General features: G+C 45.9%; 20 non-coding genes across 20 annotated transcripts; all 20 read right to left on the bottom strand.

Annotated features, from left to right (window-relative positions):
• Nucleotides 1–449: 449 nt before the first annotated feature.
• Nucleotides 450–522, bottom strand: trnar-ccu (transfer RNA arginine (anticodon CCU)). Its single transcript has one exon. It is a non-coding gene; the product is annotated as a tRNA-Arg (tRNA).
• Nucleotides 523–1233: 711 nt separating this feature from the next.
• On the bottom strand, nt 1234–1306 carry trnar-ccu (transfer RNA arginine (anticodon CCU)). The gene has a single exon. It is a non-coding gene; the product is annotated as a tRNA-Arg (tRNA).
• A 2271-nt stretch (nt 1307–3577) lies between these two features.
• trnar-ccu (transfer RNA arginine (anticodon CCU)) lies at nt 3578–3650 on the bottom strand. Its single transcript has one exon. It is a non-coding gene; the product is annotated as a tRNA-Arg (tRNA).
• Nucleotides 3651–3814: 164 nt separating this feature from the next.
• On the bottom strand, nt 3815–3886 carry trnak-cuu (transfer RNA lysine (anticodon CUU)). Its single transcript has one exon. It is a non-coding gene; the product is annotated as a tRNA-Lys (tRNA).
• A 1018-nt stretch (nt 3887–4904) lies between these two features.
• trnar-ccu (transfer RNA arginine (anticodon CCU)) lies at nt 4905–4977 on the bottom strand. Its single transcript has one exon. It is a non-coding gene; the product is annotated as a tRNA-Arg (tRNA).
• A 908-nt stretch (nt 4978–5885) lies between these two features.
• Nucleotides 5886–5958, bottom strand: trnar-ccu (transfer RNA arginine (anticodon CCU)). Its single transcript has one exon. It is a non-coding gene; the product is annotated as a tRNA-Arg (tRNA).
• Nucleotides 5959–7034: 1076 nt separating this feature from the next.
• On the bottom strand, nt 7035–7107 carry trnar-ccu (transfer RNA arginine (anticodon CCU)). The gene has a single exon. It is a non-coding gene; the product is annotated as a tRNA-Arg (tRNA).
• A 1279-nt stretch (nt 7108–8386) lies between these two features.
• trnar-ccu (transfer RNA arginine (anticodon CCU)) lies at nt 8387–8459 on the bottom strand. Its single transcript has one exon. It is a non-coding gene; the product is annotated as a tRNA-Arg (tRNA).
• A 1150-nt stretch (nt 8460–9609) lies between these two features.
• On the bottom strand, nt 9610–9682 carry trnar-ccu (transfer RNA arginine (anticodon CCU)). The gene has a single exon. It is a non-coding gene; the product is annotated as a tRNA-Arg (tRNA).
• A 1254-nt stretch (nt 9683–10936) lies between these two features.
• trnar-ccu (transfer RNA arginine (anticodon CCU)) lies at nt 10937–11009 on the bottom strand. Its single transcript has one exon. It is a non-coding gene; the product is annotated as a tRNA-Arg (tRNA).
• Nucleotides 11010–11922: 913 nt separating this feature from the next.
• trnar-ccu (transfer RNA arginine (anticodon CCU)) lies at nt 11923–11995 on the bottom strand. The gene has a single exon. It is a non-coding gene; the product is annotated as a tRNA-Arg (tRNA).
• A 449-nt stretch (nt 11996–12444) lies between these two features.
• trnar-ccu (transfer RNA arginine (anticodon CCU)) lies at nt 12445–12517 on the bottom strand. The gene has a single exon. It is a non-coding gene; the product is annotated as a tRNA-Arg (tRNA).
• Nucleotides 12518–13430: 913 nt separating this feature from the next.
• Nucleotides 13431–13503, bottom strand: trnar-ccu (transfer RNA arginine (anticodon CCU)). Its single transcript has one exon. It is a non-coding gene; the product is annotated as a tRNA-Arg (tRNA).
• Nucleotides 13504–14579: 1076 nt separating this feature from the next.
• On the bottom strand, nt 14580–14652 carry trnar-ccu (transfer RNA arginine (anticodon CCU)). Its single transcript has one exon. It is a non-coding gene; the product is annotated as a tRNA-Arg (tRNA).
• Nucleotides 14653–15565: 913 nt separating this feature from the next.
• On the bottom strand, nt 15566–15638 carry trnar-ccu (transfer RNA arginine (anticodon CCU)). The gene has a single exon. It is a non-coding gene; the product is annotated as a tRNA-Arg (tRNA).
• A 2050-nt stretch (nt 15639–17688) lies between these two features.
• trnar-ccu (transfer RNA arginine (anticodon CCU)) lies at nt 17689–17761 on the bottom strand. Its single transcript has one exon. It is a non-coding gene; the product is annotated as a tRNA-Arg (tRNA).
• Nucleotides 17762–18674: 913 nt separating this feature from the next.
• Nucleotides 18675–18747, bottom strand: trnar-ccu (transfer RNA arginine (anticodon CCU)). The gene has a single exon. It is a non-coding gene; the product is annotated as a tRNA-Arg (tRNA).
• A 2820-nt stretch (nt 18748–21567) lies between these two features.
• On the bottom strand, nt 21568–21640 carry trnar-ccu (transfer RNA arginine (anticodon CCU)). The gene has a single exon. It is a non-coding gene; the product is annotated as a tRNA-Arg (tRNA).
• Nucleotides 21641–22877: 1237 nt separating this feature from the next.
• Nucleotides 22878–22950, bottom strand: trnar-ccu (transfer RNA arginine (anticodon CCU)). The gene has a single exon. It is a non-coding gene; the product is annotated as a tRNA-Arg (tRNA).
• A 2589-nt stretch (nt 22951–25539) lies between these two features.
• On the bottom strand, nt 25540–25612 carry trnar-ccu (transfer RNA arginine (anticodon CCU)). The gene has a single exon. It is a non-coding gene; the product is annotated as a tRNA-Arg (tRNA).
• Nucleotides 25613–27500: the final 1888 nt, after the last annotated feature.

Below are 27500 nucleotides of genomic sequence, written 5' to 3'. Positions count from 1 at the left end.
CTCTGGGTTATGGGCACAGCATGGTCCCACTGTGCCACTCTGCTGTAATCACCCCAGATGGGACTTGAACCCACAATCCCTGGCTTAGTAGTCCAGTGCCTCTGGAGTTTCTAGGAGTTAACTTTTTGTGTGTATTGTAAAAGCCTCCTGAATAAGATTTAAAAAGACTTAGCAGAGGATGGTTTCGATCCATCGACCTCTGGGTTATGGGCCCAGCACGCTTCCTCTGCGCCACTCTGCTGTAATCAATCTTGACAGGACTTGAAACCACAATCTCTGTCTGAGGATGCCAGTGCTTCTGGAGTGTCTATGAGGTAATTATTAGTGTGTATAGTAAAAGCCTCCTGAATAATATTGAGATTTAAAACAACTTAGTAGAGGATGGTTATGATCCATCGACCTCTGGGTTATGGGCACAGCACAGTCCCACTGCACCACTCTGCTGTAATCACCCCAGATGGGACTCGAACCCACAATCCCTGGCTTAGGAGGCCAATGCCTTATCCATTAGGCCACTGGGGCTTTAATGCCGTTACTAACTTGCCCTTTTAAATCTCAATCTTAATCAGGAGTCCTTTACAATACACAGAAAGAGTCTTGTAGATGAATGTCTATTATGAGAGGTGAAAGTGGCCTCAGCTTTTCATGGCCAACCTGTGGTTGTTGCCCATTTTTAGGGATTCAAGAGTGTCTAGAAGGTAAAATGTCTTAGCAGAGGATGGTTACGATCCATTGACCTCTGGGTTATGGGCACAGCACGGTCCCACTGCACCACTCTGCTGTATTCCCCTCAGTTGGGACTCGAACCCACAATCCCTGGCTTAGGAGTCCAGTGCCTCTTGAGTGTCTATGAGTTAATTCTTTGTGTGTATAGCAAAAGCCTCCTGAATAAGATTGAGATTTAAAAAGATTTAGCAGAAGATGGTTTCGATCCATCGACCTCTGGGTTATGGGCCCAGCACGCTTCCGCTGCGCCACTCTGCTGTAATCACCTCAGATGGGACTTGAACCCACAATCCCTGTCTTAGGAGTCCAGTGCCTCTGGAGTTTCTAGTAGTTAATTCTTTGTGTGTATTGTAAAATTCTCCTGAATAAGATTGAGATTTAAAAATACTTAGAAGAGGATAGTTTCGATCCATCAACCTCTGGGTTATGGGCCCAGCACGCTTCTGCTGCGCCACTCTGCTGTACAGCACGGCACAACAAGGTCCCACTGCACCACTCTGCTGTAATCACCCCAGATGGGACTCGAACCCACAATCCCTGGCTTAGGAGGCGAGTGCCTTATCCATTAGGCCACTGGGGCTTTAATGCAGTTACTAACTTGCCCTTTTATATCTCAATCTTAATCATGAGTCCTTTACAATACACAGAAAGAGTCTTGTAGATGAATGACTATTATGAGAGGTGAAAGTGGCCTCAGCTTTTCATGACCAACCTGTGGTTGTTGCCCATTTTTAGGGATTCAAGAGTGTCTAGAAGGTAAAATGTCTTAGCAGAGGATGGTTACGATCCATTGACCTCTGGGTTATGGGCACAGCACGGTCCCACTGTGCCACTCTGCTGTAATCACCCCAGATGGGACTATAACCCACAATCCCTGGCTTAGTAGTCCAGTGCCTCTGGAGTTTCTAGGAGTTAACTTTTTGTGTGTATTGTAAAAGCCTCCTAAATAAGATTGAGATTTAAAAAGACTTAGCAGAGGATGGTTTCGATCCATCGACCTCTGGGTTATGGGCCCAGCACGCTTCCTCTGCTGTAATCAATCTTGACAAGACTTGAAACCACAATCTCTGTCTGAGGATGCCAGTGCTTCTGGAGTGTCTATGAGGTAATTATTAGTGTGTATAGTAAAAGCCTCCTGAATAATATTGAGATTTAAAACAACTTAGTAGAGGATGGTTATGATCCATCGACCTCTGGGTTATGGGCACAGCACGGTCCCACTGCACCACTCTGCTGTATTCACCTCAGTTGGGACTCGAACCCACAATCCCTGGCTTAGGAGTCCAGTGCCTCTGGAGTGTCTATGAGTTAATTCTTTGTGTGTATAGCAAAAGCCTCCTGAATAAGATTGAGATTTAAAAAGATTTAGCAGAGGATGGTTTCGATCCATCGACCTCTGGGTTATGGGCCCAGCACGCTTCCGCTGCGCCACTCTGCTGTACAGCGTGGCACAGCACGGTCCCACTGCACCACTCTGCTGTAATCACCCCAGATGGGACTCGAACCCACAATCCCTGGCTTAGTAGTCCAGTGCCTCTGGAGTTTCTAGGAGTTAACTTTTTGTGTGTATTGTAAATGCCTCCTGAATAAGATTGAGATTTAAAAAGACTTAGCAGAGGATGGTTTCGATCCATCGACCTCTGGGTTATGGGCCCAGCACGCTTCCTCTGCGCCACTCTGCTGTAATCAATCTTGACAGGACTTGAAACCACAATCTCTGTCTGAGGATGCCAGTGCTTCTGGAGTGTCTATGAGGTAATTATTATTGTGTATAGTAAAAGCCTCCTGAATAATATTGAGATTTAAAACAACTTAGTAGAGGATGGTTATGATCCATTTACCTCTGGGTTATGGGCACAGCACGGTCCCACTGCACCACTCTGCTGTATTCACCTCAGTTGGGACTCGAACCCACAATCCCTGGCTTAGGAGTCCAGTGCCTCTGGAGTGTCTATGAGTTAATTCTTTGTGTGTATAGCAAAAGCCTCCTGAATAAGATTGAGACTTAAAAAGATTTAGCAGAGGATGGTTTCGATCCATCGACCTCTGGGTTATGGGACCAGCACGCTTCTGCTGCACAGCATGGCACAGCACGGTCCCACTGCAGCACTTTGCTGTAATCACCCCAGATGGGACTCGAACCCACAATCCCTGGCTTGGGAGGCCAGTGCCTTATCCATTAGGCAACTGGTGCTTCAAAGCATTTTCTAACTTGCCCTTTTAAATCTAAATCTTAATCAGGAGTCCTTTACAATACACACAAAGAGTCTTCTAGATGAATGACTATTATGAGAGGTGAAAGTGGCCTCATCTTTTCATGACCAACCTGTGGTTGTTGCCCATTTTTAGGGAATCTAAAGTGTCTAGAAGGTAAAAGGTCTTAGCTGAGGATGGTTTCGATCCATCGACCTCTGGGTTATGGGCGCAGCACGCTTCCGCTGCGCCACTCTGCTGTAATCAATCTTAATACGATCCGAAACCACAATCTCTGTCTGAGGAGGCCAGTGCCTCTGGAGTGTCTATGAGTTAATTATTTGTGTGTAAAGTAAAAGCCTCCTGAATAAGATTGAGATTTAAAAAGACTTAGCAGAGGATGGTTTCGATCCATCGACATTTGGGTTATGGGCCTAGCACGCTTCCGCTGCGCCACTCTGCTGTAATCATTCTTGACAGGACTTGAAACCACAATCTCTGTCTGCGGAGGCCAGTGCTTCTGGAGTGTCTATGAGGTAATTATTAGTGTGTATAGTAAAAGCCTCCTGAATAATATTGAGATTTAAAACAACTTAGTAGAGGATGGTTACGATCCATTGACCTCTGGGTTATGTGCACAGCACGACTCTGCTGTAATCACCCCAGATGGGATTCAAACCCACAATCCCTGGCTTAGGAGGCCAGTGCCTTATCCATTAGGCCACTGGGGCTTTAACGCATTTGCTAACTTGCCCTCTTAAATCTCAATCTTAATCAGGAGTCTTCTAGATGAATGACTATTATGAGAGGTGAAAGTGGCCTCAGCTTTTCATGACCAACCTGTGGTTGTTGCCCATTTTTAGGGATTCAAGAGTGTCTAGAAGATAAAAGATCTTAGCAGAGGATGGTTTCGATCCATCGACCTCTGGGTTAAGGGCCCAGCACGCTTCCGCTGCGCCACTCTGCTGTAATCAATCTTGACAGGACTTGAAACCACAATCTCTGTCTTAGGGGGGCAGTGCCTCTGGAGTTTCTAGGAGTTATCTCGTTGTGTATTGTAAAAGCCTCCTGAATAAGATTGAGATTTAAAAAGACTTAGCAGAGGATGGCTTTGATCTATCGACCTCTGGGTTATGGGCCCAGCACGCTTCCGCTGCTCCACTCTGCTGTAATCACCCCAGATGGGACTCAAACCCACAATCCCTGGCTTAGGAGTCCAGTGCCTCTGGAGTTTCTAGGAGCTAACTTTTTGTGTGAATTGTAAAAGCCTCCTGAATAAGATTGAGATTTAAAAAGACTTAGCAGAGGATGGTTTTGATTCATCAACCTATGGGTAATGGACCCAGCACGCTTCCGCTGCGCCACTCTGCTGTAATCAATCTTGGCAGGACTTGAAACCACATTCTCTGTCTGAGGAGGCAGTGCCTCTGGAGTGTCTATGAGTTAATTATTTGTGTGTATTGTAAAAGCCTCCTGAATAAGATTGAGATTTAAAAAGACTTAGCAGAGGATGGTTTCGATCCATCAACCTCTGGGTTACGGGCCCAGCACGCTTCCGCAGCGCCACTCTGCTGTAATCAATCTTGATACGATTCGAAACCACAATCTCTGTCCGAGGAGTCTAGTGCCTCTGGAGTGTCCATGAGTTAATTCTTTGTGTGTATAGAAAAAGCCTCCTGAATAAGATTGAGATTTAAAAAGACTTAGCAGAGGATGGTTTTGATCCATCGACCTCTGGGTTATGGGGCCAGCACGCTTCCGCTGCACCACTCTGCTGTAATCAATCTTGACAGGACTTGAAACCACAATCTCTGTCTGTGGAGGCCAGTGCTTCTGGAGTGTCTATGAGGTAATTATTAGTGTGTATAGTAAAAGCCTCCTGAATAATATTGAGATTTAAAACAACTTAGTAGAGGATGGTTACGATCTATTGACCTTTTGGTTTATGGGCACAGCACAGTCCCACTGCACCACTCTGCTGTAATCACCCCAGATGGGACTCGAACCCACAATCCCTGGCTTAGGAGGCCAGTGCCTTATCCATTAGGCCACTGGGGCTTTAATGCCGTTACTAACTTGCCCTTTTAAATCTCAATCTTAATCAGGAGTCCTTTACAATACACAGAAAGAGTCTTGTAGATGAATGTCTATTATGAGAGGTGAAAGTGGCCTCAGCTTTTCATGGCCAACCTGTGGTTGTTGCCCATTTTTAGGGATTCAAGAGTGTCTAGAAGGTAAAATGTCTTAGCAGAGGATGGTTACGATCCATTGACCTCTGGGTTATGGGCACAGCATGGTCCCACTGTGCCACTCTGCTGTAATCAACCAAGATGGGACTCGAACCCACAATCCCTGGCTTAGTAGTCCAGTGCCTCTAGGGTTTCTAGGAGTTAACTTTTTGTGTGTATTGTAAAAGCCTCCTGAATAAGATTGAGATTTAAAAAGACTTAGCAGAGGATGGTTTCGATCCATCAACCTATGGGTTATGGACCCAGCACGCTTCCGCTGCGCCACTCTGCTGTAATCAATCTTTGCAGGACTTGAAACCACAATCTCTGTCTGAGGAGGCAGTGCCTCTGGAGTGTCTATGAGGTAATTATTTGTGTGTATAGTAAAAGCCTCCTGAATAAGATTGAGATTTAAAAAGACTTAGCAGAGGATGGTTTCGATTCATCGACCTCTGGGTTATGGGCCCAGCACGCTTCCGCTGCGCCACTCTGCTGTAATCACCTCAGATGGGACTTGAACCCACAATCCCTGTCTTAGGAGTCCAGTGCCTCTGGAGTTTCTAGTAGTTAATTCTTTGTGTGTATTGTAAAATTCTCCTGAATAAGATTGAGATTTAAAAAGACTTAGCAGAGGATGGTTTCGATCCATCGACCTCTGGGTTATGGGCCCAGCACGCTTCCGCTGCGCCACTCTGCTCTACAGCGCGGCACAGTCCCACTGCACCACTCTGCTGTAATCACCCCAGATGGGACTCGAACCCACAATCCCTCGCTTAGGAGGCCAGTGCCTTATCCATTAGGCCACTGGGGCTTTAATGCAGTTACTAACTTGCCCTTTTATATCTCAATCTTAATCAGGAGTCCTTTACAATACACAGAAAGAGTCTTGTAGATGAATGACTATTATGAGAGGTGAAAGTGGCCTCAGCTTTTCATGACCAACCTGTGGTTGTTGCCCATTTTTAGGGATTCAAGAGTGTCTAGAAGGTAAAATGTCTTAGCAGAGGATGGTTACGATCCATTGACCTCTGGGTTATGGGCACAGCACGGTCCCACTGTGCCACTCTGCTGTAATCACCCCAGATGGGACTCGAACCCACAATCCCTGGCTTAGTAGTCCAGTGCCTCTGGAGTTTCTAGGAGTTAACTTTTTGTGTGTATTGTAAAAGCCTCCTGAATAAGATTGAGATTTAAAAAGACTTAGCAGAGGATGGTTTCGATCCATCGACCTCTGGGTTATGGGCCCAGCACGCTTCCTCTGCGCCACTCTGCTGTAATCAATCTTGACAGGACTTCAAACCACAATCTCTGTCTGAGGATGCCAGTGCTTCTGGAGTGTCTATGAGGTAATTATTAGTGTGTATAGTAAAAGCCTCCTGAATAATATTGAGATTTAAAACAACTTAGTAGAGGATGGTTATGATCCATCGACCTCTGGGTTATGGGCACAGCACGGTCCCACTGCACCACTCTGCTGTATTCACCTCAGTTGGGACTCGAACCCACAATCCCTGGCTTAGGAGTCCAGTGCCTCTGGAGTGTCTATGAGTTAATTCTTTGTGTGTATAGCAAAAGCCTCCTGAATAAGATTGAGATTTAAAAAGATTTAGCAGAGGATGGTTACGATCCATCGACCTCTGGGTTATGGGCCCAGCACGCTTCCGCTGCGCCACTCTGCTGTAATCACCTCAGATGGGACTTGAACCCACAATCCCTGTCTTAGGAGTCCAGTGCCTCTGGAGTTTCTAGTAGTTAATTCTTTGTGTGTATTGTAAAATTCTCCTGAATAAGATTGAGATTTAAAAAGACTTAGCAGAGGATGGTTTTGATCCATCGACCTCTGGGTTATGGGCCCAGCACGCTTCCGCTGCACCACTCTGCTGTAATCACCCCAGATGGGACTCGAACCCACAATCCCTGGCTTAGGAGGCCAGTGCCTTATCCATTAGGCCACTGGGGCTTTAATGCAGTTACTAACTTGCCCTTTTATATCTCAATCTTAATCATGAGTCCTTTACAATACACAGAAAGAGTCTTGTAGATGAATGACTATTATGAGAGGTGAAAGGGGCCTCAGCTTTTCATGACCAACCTGTGGTTGTTGACCATTTTTAGGGATTCAAGAGTGTCTAGAAGGTAAAATGTCTTAGCAGAGGATGGTTACGATCCATTGACCTCTGGGTTATGGGCACAGCACGGTCCCACTGTGCCACTCTGCTGTAATCACCCCAGATGGGACTATAACCCACAATCCCTGGCTTAGTAGTCCAGTGCCTCTGGAGTTTCTAGGAGTTAACCATTTGTGTGTATTGTAAAAGCCTCCTGAATAAGATTGAGATTTAAAAAGATTTAGCAGAGGATGGTTTCGATCCATCGACCTCTGGGTTATGGGCCCAGCACGCTTCCTCTGCGCCACTCTGCTGTAATCAATCTTGACAGGACTTGAAACCACAATCTCTGTCTGAGGATGCCAGTGCTTCTGGAGTGTCTATGAGGTAATTATTAGTGTGTATAGTAAAAGCCTCCTGAATAAAATTGAGATTTAAAACAACTTAGTAGAGGATGGTTATGATCCATCGACCTCTGGGTTATGGGCACAGCACGGTCCCACTGCACCACTCTGCTGTATTCACCTCAGTTGGGACTCGAACCCACAATCCCTGGCTTAGGAGTCCAGTGCCTCTGGAGTGTCTATGAGTTAATTCTTTGTGTGTATAGCAAAAGCCTCCTGAATAAGATTGAGATTTAAAAAGATTTAGCAGAGGATGGTTTCGATCCATCGACCTCTGGGTTATGGGCCCAGCACGCTTCCTCTGCGCCACTCTGCTGTAATCAATCTTGACAGGACTTGAAACCACAATCTCTGTCTGAGGATGCCAGTGCTTCTGGAGTGTCTATGAGGTAATTATTAGTGTGTATAGTAAAAGCCTCCTGAATAAAATTGAGATTTAAAACAACTTAGTAGAGGATGGTTATGATCCATCGACCTCTGGGTTATGGGCACAGCACGGTCCCACTGCACCTCTCTGCTGTATTCACCTCAGTTGGGACTCGAACCCACAATCCCTGGCTTAGGAGTCCAGTGCCTCTGGAGTGTCTATGAGTTAATTCTTTGTGTGTATAGCAAAAGCCTCCTGAATAAGATTGAGATTTAAAAAGATTTAGCAGAGGATGGTTTCGATCCATCGACCTCTGGGTTATGGGCCCAGCACCGTCCCACTGTACCACTCTGCTGTAATCACCCCAGATGGGACTCGAACCCACAATCCCTGGCTTAGGAGGCCAGTGCCTTAACCATTAGGCCACTGGGGCTTTAATGCAGTTGCTAACTTGCCCTTTTAAATCTCAATCTTAATCAGGAGTCCTTTACAATACACAGAAAGAGTCTTGTAAATGAATGACTATTATGAGAGGTGAAAGTGGCCTCAGCTTTTCATGACCAACCTGTGGTTGTTGCCCATTTTTAGGGATTCAAGAGTGTCTAGAAGGTAAAATGTCTTAGCAGAGGATGGTTACGATCCATTGACCTCTGGGTTATGGGCACAGCACGGTCCCACTGTGCCACTCTGCTATAATCACCCCAGATGGGACTCGAACCCACAATCCCTGGCTTAGTAGTCCAGTGCCTCTGGGGTTTCTAGGAGTTAACTTTTTGTGTGTATTGTAAAAGCCTCCTGAATAAGATTGAGATTTAAAAAGACTTAGCACAGTGCCTCTGGAGTGTCTATGAGTTAATTCTTTGTGTGTATTGTAAAATTCTCCTGAATAAGATTGAGATTTAAAAAGAATTAGCAGAGGATGGTTTCGATCCATCGACCTCTAGGTAATGGGCCCAGCATGCTTCCGCTGCGCCGCTCTGCTGTAATCACCCCAGATGGGACTCGAACCCACAATCCCTGGCTTAGGAGTCCAGTGCCTCTGGAGTTTCTAGGAGTTAACTTTTTGTGTGTATTGTAAAAGCCTCCTGAATAAGATTGAGATTTAAAAAGACTTAGCACAGGATGGTTTCGATCCATCGACCTATGGGTTATGGGCCCAGCACGCTTCCGCTGCGCCACTCTGCTGTAATCAATCTTAATACGATCCGAAACCACAATCTCTGTCTGAGGAGGCCAGTGCCTCTGGAGTGTCTATGAGTTAATTATTTGTGTGTAAAGTAAAAGCCTCCTGAATAAGATTGAGATTTAAAAAGACTTAGCAGAGGATGGTTTCGATCCATCGACATTTGGGTTATGGGCCTAGCACGCTTCCGCTGCGCCACTCTGCTGTAATCATTCTTGACAGGACTTGAAACCACAATCTCTGTCTGCGGAGGCCAGTGCTTCTGGAGTGTCTATGAGGTAATTATTAGTGTGTATAGTAAAAGCCTCCTGAATAATATTGAGATTTAAAACAACTTAGTAGAGGATGGTTACGATCCATTGACCTCTGGGTTATGTGCACAGCACGACTCTGCTGTAATCACCCCAGATGGGATTCAAACCCACAATCCCTGGCTTAGGAGGCCAGTGCCTTATCCATTAGGCCACTGGGGCTTTAACGCATTTGCTAACTTGCCCTCTTAAATCTCAATCTTAATCAGGAGTCTTCTAGATGAATGACTATTATGAGAGGTGAAAGTGGCCTCAGCTTTTCATGACCAACCTGTGGTTGTTGCCCATTTTTAGGGATTCAAGAGTGTCTAGAAGATAAAAGATCTTAGCAGAGGATGGTCTCGATCCATCGACCTCTGGGTTATGGGCCCAGCACGCTTCCGCTGCGCCACTCTGCTGTAATCAATCTTGACAGGACTTGAAACCACAATCTCTGTCTTAGGGGGGCAGTGCCTCTGGAGTTTCTAGGAGTTATCTCGTTGTGTATTGTAAAAGCCTCCTGAATAAGATTGAGATTTAAAAAGACTTAGCAGAGGATGGCTTTGATCTATCGACCTCTGGGTTATGGGCCCAGCACGCTTCCGCTGCTCCACTCTGCTGTAATCACCCCAGATGGGACTCAAACCCACAATCCCTGGCTTAGGAGTCCAGTGCCTCTGGAGTTTCTAGGAGCTAACTTTTTGTGTGAATTGTAAAAGCCTCCTGAATAAGATTGAGATTTAAAAAGACTTAGCAGAGGATGGTTTTGATTCATCAACCTATGGGTAATGGACCCAGCACGCTTCCGCTGCGCCACTCTGCTGTAATCAATCTTGGCAGGACTTGAAACCACATTCTCTGTCTGAGGAGGCAGTGCCTCTGGAGTGTCTATGAGTTAATTATTTGTGTGTATTGTAAAAGCCTCCTGAATAAGATTGAGATTTAAAAAGACTTAGCAGAGGATGGTTTCGATCCATCAACCTCTGGGTTACGGGCCCAGCACGCTTCCGCAGCGCCACTCTGCTGTAATCAATCTTGATACGATTCAAAACCACAATCTCTGTCCGAGGAGTCTAGTGCCTCTGGAGTGTCCATGAGTTAATTCTTTGTGTGTATAGAAAAAGCCTCCTGAATAAGATTGAGATTTAAAAAGACTTAGCAGAGGATGGTTTTGATCCATCGACCTCTGGGTTATGGGGCCAGCACGCTTCCGCTGCACCACTCTGCTGTAATCAATCTTGACAGGACTTGAAACCACAATCTCTGTCTGTGGAGGCCAGTGCTTCTGGAGTGTCTATGAGGTAATTATTAGTGTGTATAGTAAAAGCCTCCTGAATAATATTGAGATTTAAAACAACTTAGTAGAGGATGGTTACGATCTATTGACCTTTTGGTTTATGGGCACAGCACAGTCCCACTGCACCACTCTGCTGTAATCACCCGAGATGGGACTCGAACCCACAATCCCTGGCTTAGGAGGCCAGTGCCTTATCCATTAGGCCACTGGGGCTTTAATGCCGTTACTAACTTGCCCTTTTAAATCTCAATCTTAATCAGGAGTCCTTTACAATACACAGAAAGAGTCTTGTAGATGAATGTCTATTATGAGAGGTGAAAGTGGCCTCAGCTTTTCATGGCCAACCTGTGGTTGTTGCCCATTTTTAGGGATTCAAGAGTGTCTAGAAGGTAAAATGTCTTAGCAGAGGATGGTTACGATCCATTGACCTCTGGGTTATGGGCACAGCACGGTCCCACTGTGCCACTCTGCTGTAATCAACCCAGATGGGACTCGAACCCACAATCCCTGGCTTAGTAGTCCAGTGCCTCTGGGGTTTCTAGGAGTTAACTTTTTGTGTGTATTGTAAAAGCCTCCTGAATAAGATTGAGATTTAAAAAGACTTAGCAGAGGATGGTTTCGATCCATCAACCTATGGGTTATGGACCCAGCACGCTTCCGCTGCGCCACTCTGCTGTAATCAATCTTTGCAGGACTTGAAACCACAATCTCTGTCTGAGGAGGCAGTGCCTCTGGAGTGTCTATGAGGTAATTATTTGTGTGTATAGTAAAAGCCTCCTGAATAAGATTGAGATTTAAAAAGACTTAGCAGAGGATGGTTTCGATTCATCGACCTCTGGGTTATGGGCCCAGCACGCTTCCGCTGCGCCACTCTGCTGTAATCACCTCAGATGGGACTTGAACCCACAATCCCTGTCTTAGGAGTCCAGTGCCTCTGGAGTTTCTAGTAGTTAATTCTTTGTGTGTATTGTAAAATTCTCCTGAATAAGATTGAGATTTAAAAAGACTTAGCAGAGGATGGTTTCGATCCATCGACCTCTGGGTTATGGGCCCAGCACGCTTCCGCTGCGCCACTCTGCTGTACAGCGCGGCACAGCACAGTCCCACTGCACCACTCTGCTGTAATCACCCCAGATGGGACTCGAACCCACAATCCCTGGCTTAGGAGGCCAGTGCCTTATCCATTAGGCCACTGGGGCTTTAATGCAGTTACTAACTTGCCCTTTTATATCTCAATCTTAATCAGGAGTCCTTTACAATACACAGAAAGAGTCTTGTAGATGAATGACTATTATGAGAGGTGAAAGTGGCCTCAGCTTTTCATGACCAACCTGTGGTTGTTGCCCATTTTTAGGGATTCAAGAGTGTCTAGAAGGTAAAAGGTCTTAGCAGAGGATGGTTTCGATCCATCGACCTCTGGGTTATGGGGCCAGCACGCTTCCGCTGCACCACTCTGCTGTAATCAATCTTGACAGGACTTGAAACCACAATCTCTGTCTGTGGAGGCCAGAGGTAATTATTAGTGTGTATAGTAAAAGCCTCCTGAATAATATTGAGATTTAAAACAACTTAGTAGAGGATGGTTACGATCTATTGACCTTTTGGTTTATGGGCACAGCACAGTCCCACTGCACCACTCTGCTGTAATCACCCCAGATGGGACTCGAACCCACAATCCCTGGCTTAGGAGGCCAGTGCCTTATCCATTAGGCCACTGGGGCTTTAATGCCGTTACTAACTTGCCCTTTTAAATCTCAATCTTAATCAGGAGTCCTTTACAATACACAGAAAGAGTCTTGTAGATGAATGTCTATTATGAGAGGTGAAAGTGGCCTCAGCTTTTCATGGCCAACCTGTGGTTGTTGCCCATTTTTAGGGATTCAAGAGTGTCTAGAAGATAAAATGTCTTAGCAGAGGATGGTTACGATCCATTGACCTCTGGGTTATGGGCACAGCACGGTCCCACTGTGCCACTCTGCTGTAATCAACCCAGATGGGACTCGAACCCACAATCCCTGGCTTAGTAGTCCAGTGCCTCTGGGGTTTCTAGGAGTTAACTTTTTGTGTGTATTGTAAAAGCCTCCTGAATAAGATTGAGATTTAAAAAGACTTAGCAGAGGATGGTTTCGATCCATCAACCTATGGGTTATGGACCCAGCACGCTTCCGCTGCGCCACTCTGCTGTAATCAATCTTTGCAGGACTTGAAACCACAATCTCTGTCTGAGGAGGCAGTGCCTCTGGAGTGTCTATGAGGTAATTATTTGTGTGTATAGTAAAAGCCTCCTGAATAAGATTGAGATTTAAAAAGACTTAGCAGAGGAAGGTTTCGATTCATCGACCTCTGGGTTATGGGCCCAGCACGCTTCCGCTGCGCCACTCTGCTGTAATCACCTCAGATGGGACTTGAACCCACAATCCCTGTCTTAGGAGTCCAGTGCCTCTGGAGTTTCTAGTAGTTAATTCTTTGTGTGTATTGTAAAATTCTCCTGAATAAGATTGAGATTTAAAAAGACTTAGCAGAGGATGGTTTCGATCCATCGACCTCTGGGTTATGGGCCCAGCACGCTTCCGCTGCGCCACTCTGCTGTACAGCGCGGCACAGCACAGTCCCACTGCACCACTCTGCTGTAATCACCCCAGATGGGACTCGAACCCACAATCCCTGGCTTAGGAGGCCAGTGCCTTATCCATTAGGCCACTGGGGCTTTAATGCAGTTACTAACTTGCCCTTTTATATCTCAATCTTAATCAGGAGTCCTTTACAATACACAGAAAGAGTCTTGTAGATGAATGACTATTATGAGAGGTGAAAGTGGCCTCAGCTTTTCATGACCAACCTGTGGTTGTTGCCCATTTTTAGGGATTCAAGAGTGTCTAGAAGGTAAAAGGTCTTAGCAGAGGATGGTTTCGATCCATCGACCTCTGGGTTATGGGCCCAGCACGCTTCTGCTGCGCGACTCTGCTGTAATCAATCTTGACAGGACTTGAAACCACAATCTCTGTCTGAGGAGGCCAGTGCCTTCTGGAGTTTCTAGGAGTTAACTCTTTGTGTATTGTAAAAGCCTCCTGAATAAGATTAAAATTTAAAAAGACTTAGCAGAGGATGGTTTCGATCCATCGACCTCTGGGTTATGGGCCCAGCACGCTTCCGCTGCGCCACTCTGCTGTAATCACCCCAGATGGGACTCGAACCCACAATCCCTGGCTTAGGAGTCCAGTGCCTCTGGAGTTTCTAGGAGTTAACTTTTTGTTTGTATTGTAAAATCCTCCATAATAAGATTGAGATTTAAAAAGACTTAGCAGAGGATGGTTTCGATCCATCGACCTCTGGGTTATGGGCCCAGCACGCTTCCGCTGCGCCACTCTGCTGTAATCAATCTTGATACGATCCGTAACCACAATCTCTGTCCGTGGAGTCTAGTGCCTCTGGAGCGTCCATGAGTTAATTCTTTGTGTGTATAGAAAAAGCCTCCTGAATAAGATTGAGATTTAAAAAGACTTAGCAGAGGATGGTTTCGATCCATCGACCTCTGGGTTATGGGGCCAGCACGCTTCCGCTGCACCACTCTGCTGTAATCAATCTTGACAGGACTTGAAACCACAATCTCTGTCTGTGGAGGCCAGTGCTTCTGGAGTGTCTATGAGGTAATTATTAGTGTGTATAGTAAAAGCCTCCTGAATAATATTGAGATTTAAAACAACTTAGTAGAGGATGGTTACGATCTATTGACCTTTTGGTTTATGGGCACAGCACAGTCCCACTGCACCACTCTGCTGTAATCACCCCAGATGGGACTCGAACCCACAATCCCTGGCTTAGGAGGCCAGTGCCTTATCCATTAGGCCACTGGGGCTTTAATGCCGTTACTAACTTGCCCTTTTAAATCTCAATCTTAATCAGGAGTCCTTTACAATACACAGAAAGAGTCTTGTAGATGAATGTCTATTATGAGAGGTGAAAGTGGCCTCAGCTTTTCATGGCCAACCTGTGGTTGTTGCCCATTTTTAGGGATTCAAGAGTGTCTAGAAGATAAAATGTCTTAGCAGAGGATGGTTACGATCCATTGACCTCTGGGTTATGGGCACAGCACGGTCCCACTGTGCCACTCTGCTGTAATCAACCCAGATGGGACTCGAACCCACAATCCCTGGCTTAGTAGTCCAGTGCCTCTGGGGTTTCTAGGAGTTAACTTTTTGTGTGTATTGTAAAAGCCTCCTGAATAAGATTGAGATTTAAAAAGACTTAGCAGAGGATGGTTTCGATCCATCAACCTATGGGTTATGGACCCAGCACGCTTCCGCTGCGCCACTCTGCTGTAATCAATCTTTGCAGGACTTGAAACCACAATCTCTGTCTGAGGAGGCAGTGCCTCTGGAGTGTCTATGAGGTAATTATTTGTGTGTATAGTAAAAGCCTCCTGAATAAGATTGAGATTTAAAAAGACTTAGCAGAGGATGGTTTCGATTCATCGACCTCTGGGTTATGGGCCCAGCACGCTTCCGCTGCGCCACTCTGCTGTAATCACCTCAGATGGGACTTGAACCCACAATCCCTGTCTTAGGAGTCCAGTGCCTCTGGAGTTTCTAGTAGTTAATTCTTTGTGTGTATTGTAAAATTCTCCTGAATAAGATTGAGATTTAAAAAGACTTAGCAGAGGATGGTTTCGATCCATCGACCTCTGGGTTATGGGCCCAGCACGCTTCCGCTGCGCCACTCTGCTGTACAGCGTGGCACAGCACAGTCCCACTGCACCACTCTGCTGTAATCACCCCAGATGGGACTCGAACCCACAATCCCTGGCTTAGGAGGCCAGTGCCTTATCCATTAGGCCACTGGGGCTTTAATGCAGTTACTAACTTGCCCTTTTATATCTCAATCTTAATCAGGAGTCCTTTACAATACACAGAAAGAGTCTTGTAGATGAATGACTATTATGAGAGGTGAAAGTGGCCTCAGCTTTTCATGACCAACCTGTGGTTGTTGCCCATTTTTAGGGATTCAAGAGTGTCTAGAAGGTAAAATGTCTTAGCAGAGGATGGTTACGATCCATTGACCTCTGGGTTATGGGCACAGCACGGTCCCACTGTGCCACTCTGCTGTAATCACCCCAGATGGGACTCGAACCCACAATCCCTGGCTTAGTAGTCCAGTGCCTCTGGAGTTTCTAGAAGTTAACTTTTTGTGTGTATTGTAAAAGCCTCCTGAATAAGATTGAGATTTAAAAAGACTTAGCAGAGGATGGTTTCGATCCATCGACCTCTGGGTTATGGGCCCAGCACGCTTCCTCTGCGCCACTCTGCTGTAATCAATCTTGACAGGACTTCAAACCACAATCTCTGTCTGAGGATGCCAGTGCTTCTGGAGTGTCTATGAGGTAATTATTAGTGTGTATAGTAAAAGCCTCCTGAATAATATTGAGATTTAAAACAACTTAGTAGAGGATGGTTATGATCCATCGACCTCTGGGTTATGGGCACAGCACGGTCCCACTGCACCACTCTGCTGTATTCACCTCAGTTGGGACTCGAACCCACAATCCCTGGCTTAGGAGTCCAGTGCCTCTGGAGTGTCTATGAGTTAATTCTTTGTGTGTATAGCAAAAGCCTCCTGAATAAGATTGAGATTTAAAAAGATTTAGCAGAGGATGGTTTCGATCCATCGACCTCTGGGTTATGGGACCAGCACGCTTCTGCTGCACAGCATGGCACAGCACGGTCCCACTGCAGCACTTTGCTGTAATCACCCCAGATGGGACTCGAACCCACAATCCCTGGCTTGGGAGGCCAGTGCCTTATCCATTAGGCAACTGGTGCTTCAAAGCATTTTCTAACTTGCCCTTTTAAATCTAAATCTTAATCAGGAGTCCTTTACAATACACACAAAGAGTCTTCTAGATGAATGACTATTATGAGAGGTGAAAGTGGCCTCATCTTTTCATGACCAACCTGTGGTTGTTGCCCATTTTTAGGGAATCTAAAGTGTCTAGAAGGTAAAAGGTCTTAGCTGAGGATGGTTTCGATCCATCGACCTCTGGGTTATGGGCGCAGCACGCTTCCGCTGCGCCACTCTGCTGTAATCAATCTTAATACGATCCGAAACCACAATCTCTGTCTGAGGAGGCCAGTGCCTTCTGGAGTTTCTAGGAGTTAACTCTTTGTGTATTGTAAAAGCCTCCTGAATAAGATTAAGATTTAAAAAGACTTAGCAGAGGATGGTTTCGATCCATCGACCTCTGGGTTATGGGCCCAGCACGCTTCCGCTGCGCCACTCTGCTGTAATCACCCCAGATGGGACTCGAACCCACAATCCCTGGCTTAGGAGTCCAGTGCCTCTGGAGTTTCTAGGAGTTAACTTTTTGTTTGTATTGTAAAATCCTCCATAATAAGATTGAGATTTAAAAAGACTTAGCAGAGGATGGTTTCGATCCATCGACCTCTGGGTTATGGGCCCAGCACGCTTCCGCTGCGCCACTCTGCTGTAATCAATCTTGATACGATCCGAAACCACAATCTCTGTCCGTGGAGTCTAGTGCCTCTGGAGCGTCCATGAGTTAATTCTTTGTGTGTATAGAAAAAGCCTCCTGAATAAGATTGAGATTTAAAAAGACTTAGCAGAGGATGGTTTCGATCCATCGACCTCTGGGTTATGGGGCCAGCACGCTTCCGCTGCACCACTCTGCTGTAATCAATCTTGACAGGACTTGAAACCACAATCTCTGTCTGTGGAGGCCAGTGCTTCTGGAGTGTCTATGAGGTAATTATTAGTGTGTATAGTAAAAGCCTCCTGAATAATATTGAGATTTAAAACAACTTAGTAGAGGATGGTTACGATCTATTGACCTTTTGGTTTATGGGCACAGCACAGTCCCACTGCACCACTCTGCTGTAATCACCCCAGATGGGACTCGAACCCACAATCCCTGGCTTAGGAGGCCAGTGCCTTATCCATTAGGCCACTGGGGCTTTAATGCCGTTACTAACTTGCCCTTTTAAATCTCAATCTTAATCAGGAGTCCTTTACAATACACAGAAAGAGTCTTGTAGATGAATGTCTATTATGAGAGGTGAAAGTGGCCTCAGCTTTTCATGGCCAACCTGTGGTTGTTGCCCATTTTTAGGGATTCAAGAGTGTCTAGAAGATAAAATGTCTTAGCAGAGGATGGTTACGATCCATTGACCTCTGGGTTATGGGCACAGCACGGTCCCACTGTGCCACTCTGCTGTAATCAACCCAGATGGGACTCGAACCCACAATCCCTGGCTTAGTAGTCCAGTGCCTCTGGGGTTTCTAGGAGTTAACTTTTTGTGTGTATTGTAAAAGCCTCCTGAATAAGATTGAGATTTAAAAAGACTTAGCAGAGGATGGTTTCGATCCATCAACCTATGGGTTATGGACCCAGCACGCTTCCGCTGCGCCACTCTGCTGTAATCAATCTTTGCAGGACTTGAAACCACAATCTCTGTCTGAGGAGGCAGTGCCTCTGGAGTGTCTATGAGGTAATTATTTGTGTGTATAGTAAAAGCCTCCTGAATAAGATTGAGATTTAAAAAGACTTAGCAGAGGATGGTTTCGATTCATCGACCTCTGGGTTATGGGCCCAGCACGCTTCCGCTGCGCCACTCTGCTGTAATCACCTCAGATGGGACTTGAACCCACAATCCCTGTCTTAGGAGTCCAGTGCCTCTGGAGTTTCTAGTAGTTAATTCTTTGTGTGTATTGTAAAATTCTCCTGAATAAGATTGAGATTTAAAAAGACTTAGCAGAGGATGGTTTCGATCCATCGACCTCTGGGTTATGGGCACAGCACGCTTCCGCTGCGCCACTCTGCTGTACAGCGCGGCACAGCACAGTCCCACTGCACCACTCTGCTGTAATCACCCCAGATGGGACTCGAACCCACAATCCCTGGCTTAGGAGGCCAGTGCCTTATCCATTAGGCCACTGGGGCTTTAATGCAGTTACTAACTTGCCCTTTTATATCTCAATCTTAATCAGGAGTCCTTTACAATACACAGAAAGAGTCTTGTAGATGAATGACTATTATGAGAGGTGAAAGTGGCCTCAGCTTTTCATGACCAACCTGTGGTTGTTGCCCATTTTTAGGGATTCAAGAGTGTCTAGAAGGTAAAATGTCTTAGCAGAGGATGGTTACGATCCATTGACCTCTGGGTTATGGGCACAGCACGGTCCCACTGTGCCACTCTGCTGTAATCACCCCAGATGGGACTCGAACCCACAATCCCTGGCTTAGTAGTCCAGTGCCTCTGGAGTTTCTAGAAGTTAACTTTTTGTGTGTATTGTAAAAGCCTCCTGAATAAGATTGAGATTTAAAAAGACTTAGCAGAGGATGGTTTCGATCCATCGACCTCTGGGTTATGGGCCCAGCACGCTTCCTCTGCGCCACTCTGCTGTAATCAATCTTGACAGGACTTCAAACCACAATCTCTGTCTGAGGATGCCAGTGCTTCTGGAGTGTCTATGAGGTAATTATTAGTGTGTATAGTAAAAGCCTCCTGAATAATATTGAGATTTAAAACAACTTAGTAGAGGATGGTTATGATCCATCGACCTCTGGGTTATGGGCACAGCACGGTCCCACTGCACCACTCTGCTGTATTCACCTCAGTTGGGACTCGAACCCACAATCCCTGGCTTAGGAGTCCAGTGCCTCTGGAGTGTCTATGAGTTAATTCTTTGTGTGTATAGCAAAAGCCTCCTGAATAAGATTGAGATTTAAAAAGATTTAGCAGAGGATGGTTTCGATCCATCGACCTCTGGGTTATGGGACCAGCACGCTTCTGCTGCACAGCATGGCACAGCACGGTCCCACTGCAGCACTTTGCTGTAATCACCCCAGATGGGACTCGAACCCACAATCCCTGGCTTGGGAGGCCAGTGCCTTATCCATTAGGCAACTGGTGCTTCAAAGCATTTTCTAACTTGCCCTTTTAAATCTAAATCTTAATCAGGAGTCCTTTACAATACACACAAAGAGTCTTCTAGATGAATGACTATTATGAGAGGTGAAAGTGGCCTCATCTTTTCATGACCAACCTGTGGTTGTTGCCCATTTTTAGGGAATCTAAAGTGTCTAGAAGGTAAAAGGTCTTAGCTGAGGATGGTTTCGATCCATCGACCTCTGGGTTATGGGCGCAGCACGCTTCCGCTGCGCCACTCTGCTGTAATCAATCTTAATACGATCCGAAACCACAATCTCTGTCTGAGGAGGCCAGTGCCTCTGGAGTGTCTATGAGTTAATTATTTGTGTGTAAAGTAAAAGCCTCCTGAATAAGATTGAGATTTAAAAAGACTTAGCAGAGGATGGTTTCGATCCATCGACATTTGGGTTATGGGCCTAGCACGCTTCCGCTGTGCCACTCTGCTGTAATCATTCTTGACAGGACTTGAAACCACAATCTCTGTCTGCGGAGGCCAGTGCTTCTGGAGTGTCTATGAGGTAATTATTAGTGTGTATAGTAAAAGCCTCCTGAATAATATTGAGATTTAAAACAACTTAGTAGAGGATGGTTACGATCCATTGACCTCTGGGTTATGGGCACAGCACGGTCCCACTGCACCACTCTGCTGTATTCACCTCAGTTGGGACTCGAACCCACAATCCCTGGCTTAGGAGTCCAGTGCCTCTGGAGTGTCTATGAGTTAATTCTTTGTGTGTATAGCAAAAGCCTCCTGAATAAGATTGAGATTTAAAAAGATTTAGCAGAGGATGGTTTCGATCCATTGACCTCTGGGTTATGGGCACAGCACGGTCCCACTGTGCCACTCTGCTGTAATCAACCCAGATGGGACTCGAACCCACAATCCCTGGCTTAGTAGTCCAGTGCCTTATCCATTAGGCCACTGGGGCTTTAATGCCGTTACTAACTTGCCCTTTTAAATCTCAATCTTAATCAGGAGTCCTTTACAATACACAGAAAGAGTCTTGTAGATGAATGTCTATTATGAGAGGTGAAAGTGGCCTCAGCTTTTCATGGCCAACCTGTGGTTGTTGCCCATTTTTAGGGATTCAAGAGTGTCTAGAAGGTAAAATGTCTTAGCAGAGGATGGTTACGATCCATTGACCTCTGGGTTATGGGCACAGCACGGTCCCACTGTGCCACTCTGCTGTAATCAACCCAGATGGGACTCGAACCCACAATCCCTGGCTTAGTAGTCCAGTGCCTCTGGGGTTTCTAGGAGTTAACTTTTTGTGTGTATTGTAAAAGCCTCCTGAATAAGATTGAGATTTAAAAAGACTTAGCAGAGGATGGTTTCGATCCATCAACCTATGGGTTATGGACCCAGCACGCTTCCGCTGCGCCACTCTGCTGTAATCAATCTTGGCAGGACTTGAAACCACAATCTCTGTCTGAGGAGGCAGTGCCTCTGGAGTGTCTATGAGGTAATTATTTGTGTGTATAGTAAAAGCCTCCTGAATAAGATTGAGATTTAAAAAGACTTAGCAGAGGATGGTTTCGATTCATCGACCTCTGGGTTATGGGCCCAGCACGCTTCCGCTGCAATCACCTCAGATGGGACTTGAACCCACAATCCCTGTCTTAGGAGTCCAGTGCCTCTGGAGTTTCTAGTAGTTAATTCTTTGTGTGTATTGTAAAATTCTCCTGAATAAGATTGAGATTTAAAAAGACTTAGCAGAGGATGGTTTCGATCCATCGACCTCTGGGTTATGGGCCCAGCACGCTTCCGCTGCGCCACTCTGCTGTACAGCGCAGCACAGCACAGTCCCACTGCACCACTCTGCTGTAATCACCCCAGATGGGACTCGAACCCACAATCCCTGGCTTAGGAGGCCAGTGCCTTATCCATTAGGCCACTGGGGCTTTAATGCAGTTACTAACTTGCCCTTTTATATCTCAATCTTAATCAGGAGTCCTTTACAATACACAGAAAGAGTCTTGTAGATGAATGACTATTATGAGAGGTGAAAGTGGCCTCAGCTTTTCATGACCAACCTGTGGTTGTTGCCCATTTTTAGGGATTCAAGAGTGTCTAGAAGGTAAAATGTCTTAGCAGAGGATGGTTACGATCCATTGACCTCTGGGTTATGGGCACAGCACGGTCCCACTGTGCCACTCTGCTGTAATCAACCCAGATGGGACTCGAACCCACAATCCCTGGCTTAGTAGTCCAGTGCCTTATCCATTAGGCCACTGGGGCTTTAATGCTGTTACTAACTTGCCCTTTTAAATCTCAATCTTAATCAGGAGTCCTTTACAATACACAGAAAGAGTCTTGTAGATGAATGTCTATTATGAGAGGTGAAAGTGGCCTCAGCTTTTCATGGCCAACCTGTGGTTGTTGCCCATTTTTAGGGATTCAAGAGTGTCTAGAAGGTAAAATGTCTTAGCAGAGGATGGTTACGATCCATTGACCTCTGGGTTATGGGCACAGCACGGTCCCACTGTGCCACTCTGCTGTAATCAACCCAGATGGGACTCGAACCCACAATCCCTGGCTTAGTAGTCCAGTGCCTCTGGGGTTTCTAGGAGTTAACTTTTTGTGTGTATTGTAAAAGCCTCCTGAATAAGATTGAGATTTAAAAAGACTTAGCAGAGGATGGTTTCGATCCATCAACCTATGGGTTATGGACCCAGCACGCTTCCGCTGCGCCACTCTGCTGTAATCAATCTTGGCAGGACTTGAAACCACAATCTCTGTCTGAGGAGGCAGTGCCTCTGGAGTGTCTATGAGGTAATTATTTGTGTGTATAGTAAAAGCCTCCTGAATAAGATTGAGATTTAAAAAGACTTAGCAGAGGATGGTTTCGATTCATCGACCTCTGGGTTATGGGCCCAGCACGCTTCCGCTGCAATCACCTCAGATGGGACTTGAACCCACAATCCCTGTCTTAGGAGTCCAGTGCCTCTGGAGTTTCTAGTAGTTAATTCTTTGTGTGTATTGTAAAATTCTCCTGAATAAGATTGAGATTTAAAAAGACTTAGCAGAGGATGGTTTCGATCCATCGACCTCTGGGTTATGGGCCCAGCACGCTTCCGCTGCGCCACTCTGCTGTACAGCGCAGCACAGCACAGTCCCACTGCACCACTCTGCTGTAATCACCCCAGATGGGACTCGAACCCACAATCCCTGGCTTAGGAGGCCAGTGCCTTATCCATTAGGCCACTGGGGCTTTAATGCAGTTACTAACTTGCCCTTTTATATCTCAATCTTAATCAGGAGTCCTTTACAATACACAGAAAGAGTCTTGTAGATGAATGACTATTATGAGAGGTGAAAGTGGCCTCAGCTTTTCATGACCAACCTGTGGTTGTTGCCCATTTTTAGGGATTCAAGAGTGTCTAGAAGGTAAAATGTCTTAGCAGAGGATGGTTACGATCCATTGACCTCTGGGTTATGGGCACAGCACGCTTCCTCTGCGCCACTCTGCTGTAATCAATCTTGACAGGACTTGAAACCACAATCTCTGTCTGAGGATGCCAGTGCTTCTGGAGTGTCTATGAGGTAATTATTAGTGTGTATAGTAAAAGCCTCCTGAATAATATTGAGATTTAAAACAACTTAGTAGAGGATGGTTATGATCCATTGACCTCTGGGTTATGGGCACAGCACGGTCCCACTGCACCACTCTGCTGTATTCACCTCAGTTGGGACTCGAACCCACAATCCCTGGCTTAGGAGTCCAGTGCCTCTGGAGTGTCTATGAGTTAATTCTTTGTGTGTATAGCAAAAGCCTCCTGAATAAGATTGAGATTTAAAAAGATTTAGCAGAGGATGGTTTCGATCCATCGACCTCTGGGTTATGGGACCAGCACGCTTCTGCTGCACAGCATGGCACAGCACGGTCCCACTGCAGCACTTTGCTGTAATCACCCCAGATGGGACTCGAACCCACAATCCCTGGCTTGGGAGGCCAGTGCCTTATCCATTAGGCAACTGGTGCTTCAAAGCATTTTCTAACTTGCCCTTTTAAATCTAAATCTTAATCAGGAGTCCTTTACAATACACACAAAGAGTCTTCTAGATGAATGACTATTATGAGAGGTGAAAGTGGCCTCATCTTTTCATGACCAACCTGTGGTTGTTGCCCATTTTTAGGGAATCTAAAGTGTCTAGAAGGTAAAAGGTCTTAGCTGAGGATGGTTTCGATCCATCGACCTCTGGGTTATGGGCGCAGCACGCTTCCGCTGCGCCACTCTGCTGTAATCAATCTTAATACGATCCGAAACCACAATCTCTGTCTGAGGAGGCCAGTGCCTCTGGAGTGTCTATGAGTTAATTATTTGTGTGTAAAGTAAAAGCCTCCTGAATAAGATTGAGATTTAAAAAGACTTAGCAGAGGATGGTTTCGATCCATCGACATTTGGGTTATGGGCCTAGCACGCTTCCGCTGCGCCACTCTGCTGTAATCATTCTTGACAGGACTTGAAACCACAATCTCTGTCTGCGGAGGCCAGTGCTTCTGGAGTGTCTATGAGGTAATTATTAGTGTGTATAGTAAAAGCCTCCTGAATAATATTGAGATTTAAAACAACTTAGTAGAGGATGGTTACGATCCATTGACCTCTGGGTTATGGGCACAGCACGGTCCCACTGCACCACTCTGCTGTATTCACCTCAGTTGGGACTCGAACCCACAATCCCTGGCTTAGGAGTCCAGTGCCTCTGGAGTGTCTATGAGTTAATTCTTTGTGTGTATAGCAAAAGCCTCCTGAATAAGATTGAGATTTAAAAAGATTTAGCAGAGGATGGTTTCGATCCATTGACCTCTGGGTTATGGGCACAGCACGGTCCCACTGTGCCACTCTGCTGTAATCAACCCAGATGGGACTTGAACCCACAATCCCTGGCTTAGTAGTCCAGTGCCTTATCCATTAGGCCACTGGGGCTTTATTGCCGTTACTAACTTGCCCTTTTAAATCTCAATCTTAATCAGGAGTCCTTTACAATACACAGAAAGAGTCTTGTAGATGAATGTCTATTATGAGAGGTGAAAGTGGCCTCAGCTTTTCATGGCCAACCTGTGGTTGTTGCCCATTTTTAGGGATTCAAGAGTGTCTAGAAGGTAAAATGTCTTAGCAGAGGATGGTTACGATCCATTGACCTCTGGGTTATGGGCACAGCACGGTCCCACTGTGCCACTCTGCTGTAATCAACCCAGATGGGACTCGAACCCACAATCCCTGGCTTAGTAGTCCAGTGCCTCTGGGGTTTCTAGGAGTTAACTTTTTGTGTGTATTGTAAAAGCCTCCTGAATAAGATTGAGATTTAAAAAGACTTAGCAGAGGATGGTTTCGATCCATCAACCTATGGGTTATGGACCCAGCACGCTTCCGCTGCGCCACTCTGCTGTAATCAATCTTGGCAGGACTTGAAACCACAATCTCTGTCTGAGGAGGCAGTGCCTCTGGAGTGTCTATGAGGTAATTATTTGTGTGTATAGTAAAAGCCTCCTGAATAAGATTGAGATTTAAAAAGACTTAGCAGAGGATGGTTTCGATTCATCGACCTCTGGGTTATGGGCCCAGCACGCTTCCGCTGCGCCACTCTGCTGTAATCACCTCAGATGGGACTTGAACCCACAATCCCTGTCTTAGGAGTCCAGTGCCTCTGGAGTTTCTAGTAGTTAATTCTTTGTGTGTATTGTAAAATTCTCCTGAATAAGATTGAGATTTAAAAAGACTTAGCAGAGGATGGTTTCGATCCATCGACCTCTGGGTTATGGGCCCAGCACAGTCCCACTGCACCACTCTGCTTTAATCACCCCAGATGGGACTCGAACCCACAATCCCTGGCTTAGGAGGCCAATGCCTTATCCATTAGGCCACTGGGGCTTTAATGCCGTTACTAACTTGCCCTTTTAAATCTCAATCTTAATCAGGAGTCCTTTACAATACACAGAAAGAGTCTTGTAGATGAATGTCTATTATGAGAGGTGAAAGTGGCCTCAGCTTTTCATGGCCAACCTGTGGTTGTTGCCCATTTTTAGGGATTCAAGAGTGTCTAGAAGGTAAAATGTCTTAGCAGAGGATGGTTACGATCCATTGACCTCTGGGTTATGGGCACAGCACGGTCCCACTGCACCACTCTGCTGTATTCCCCTCAGTTGGGACTCGAACCCACAATCCCTGGCTTAGGAGTCCAGTGCCTCTTGAGTGTCTATGAGTTAATTCTTTGTGTGTATAGCAAAAGCCTCCTGAATAAGATTGAGATTTAAAAAGATTTAGCAGTAGATGGTTTCGATCCATCGACCTCTGGGTTATGGGCCCAGCACGCTTCCGCTGCGCCACTCTGCTGTAATCACCTCAGATGGGACTTGAACCCACAATCCCTGTCTTAGGAGTCCAGTGCCTCTGGAGTTTCTAGTAGTTAATTCTTTGTGTGTATTGTAAAATTCTCCTGAATAAGATTGAGATTTAAAAATACTTAGAAGAGGATGGTTTCGATCCATCAACCTCTGGGTTATGGGCCCAGCACGCTTCCGCTGCGCCACTCTGCTGTACAGCACGGCACAGCAAGGTCCCACTGCACCACTCTGCTGTATTCACCTCAGTTGGGACTCGAACCCACAATCCCTGGCTTAGGAGTCCAGTGCCTCTGGAGTGTCTATGAGTTAATTCTTTGTGTGTATAGCAAAAGCCTCCTGAATAAGATTGAGATTTAAAAAGATTTAGCAGAGGATGGTTTCGATCCATCGACCTCTGGGTTATGGGACCAGCACGATTCTGCTGCACAGCATGGCACAGCACAGTCCCACTGCAGCACTTTGCTGTAATCACCCCAGATGGGACTCGAACCCACAATCCCTGGCTTGGGAGGCCAGTGCCTTATCCATTAGGCAACTGGTGCTTCAAAGCATTTTCTAACTTGCCCTTTTAAATCTAAATCTTAATCAGGAGTCCTTTACAATACACACAAAGAGTCTTCTAGATGAATGACTATTATGAGAGGTGAAAGTGGCCTCATCTTTTCATGACCAACCTGTGGTTGTTGCCCATTTTTAGGGAATCTAAAGTGTCTAGAAGGTAAAAGGTCTTAGCTGAGGATGGTTTCGATCCATCGACCTCTGGGTTATGGGCGCAGCACGCTTCCGCTGCGCCACTCTGCTGTAATCAATCTTAATACGATCCGAAACCACAATCTCTGTCTGAGGAGGCCAGTGCCTCTGGAGTGTCTATGAGTTAATTATTTGTGTGTAAAGTAAAAGCCTCCTGAATAAGATTGAGATTTAAAAAGACTTAGCAGAGGATGGTTTCGATCCATCGACATTTGGGTTATGGGCCTAGCACGCTTCCGCTGTGCCACTCTGCTGTAATCATTCTTGACAGGACTTGAAACCACAATCTCTGTCTGCGGAGGCCAGTGCTTCTGGAGTGTCTATGAGGTAATTATTAGTGTGTATAGTAAAAGCCTCCTGAATAATATTGAGATTTAAAACAACTTAGTAGAGGATGGTTACGATCCATTGACCTCTGGGTTATGGGCACAGCACGGTCCCACTGCACCACTCTGCTGTATTCACCTCAGTTGGGACTCGAACCCACAATCCCTGGCTTAGGAGTCCAGTGCCTCTGGAGTGTCTATGAGTTAATTCTTTGTGTGTATAGCAAAAGCCTCCTGAATAAGATTGAGATTTAAAAAGATTTAGCAGAGGATGGTTTCGATCCATTGACCTCTGGGTTATGGGCACAGCACGGTCCCACTGTGCCACTCTGCTGTAAT

The sequence above is a fragment of the Carassius carassius genome, chromosome 11 (genome assembly GCF_963082965.1).
Source record: "Carassius carassius chromosome 11, fCarCar2.1, whole genome shotgun sequence".
In the NCBI taxonomy this organism is placed as follows: Eukaryota; Metazoa; Chordata; class Actinopteri; order Cypriniformes; family Cyprinidae; genus Carassius; species Carassius carassius.
The sequence above is the reverse complement of the archived record's forward strand: the minus strand, read 5'-3'. Positions and strand labels throughout refer to the sequence as shown.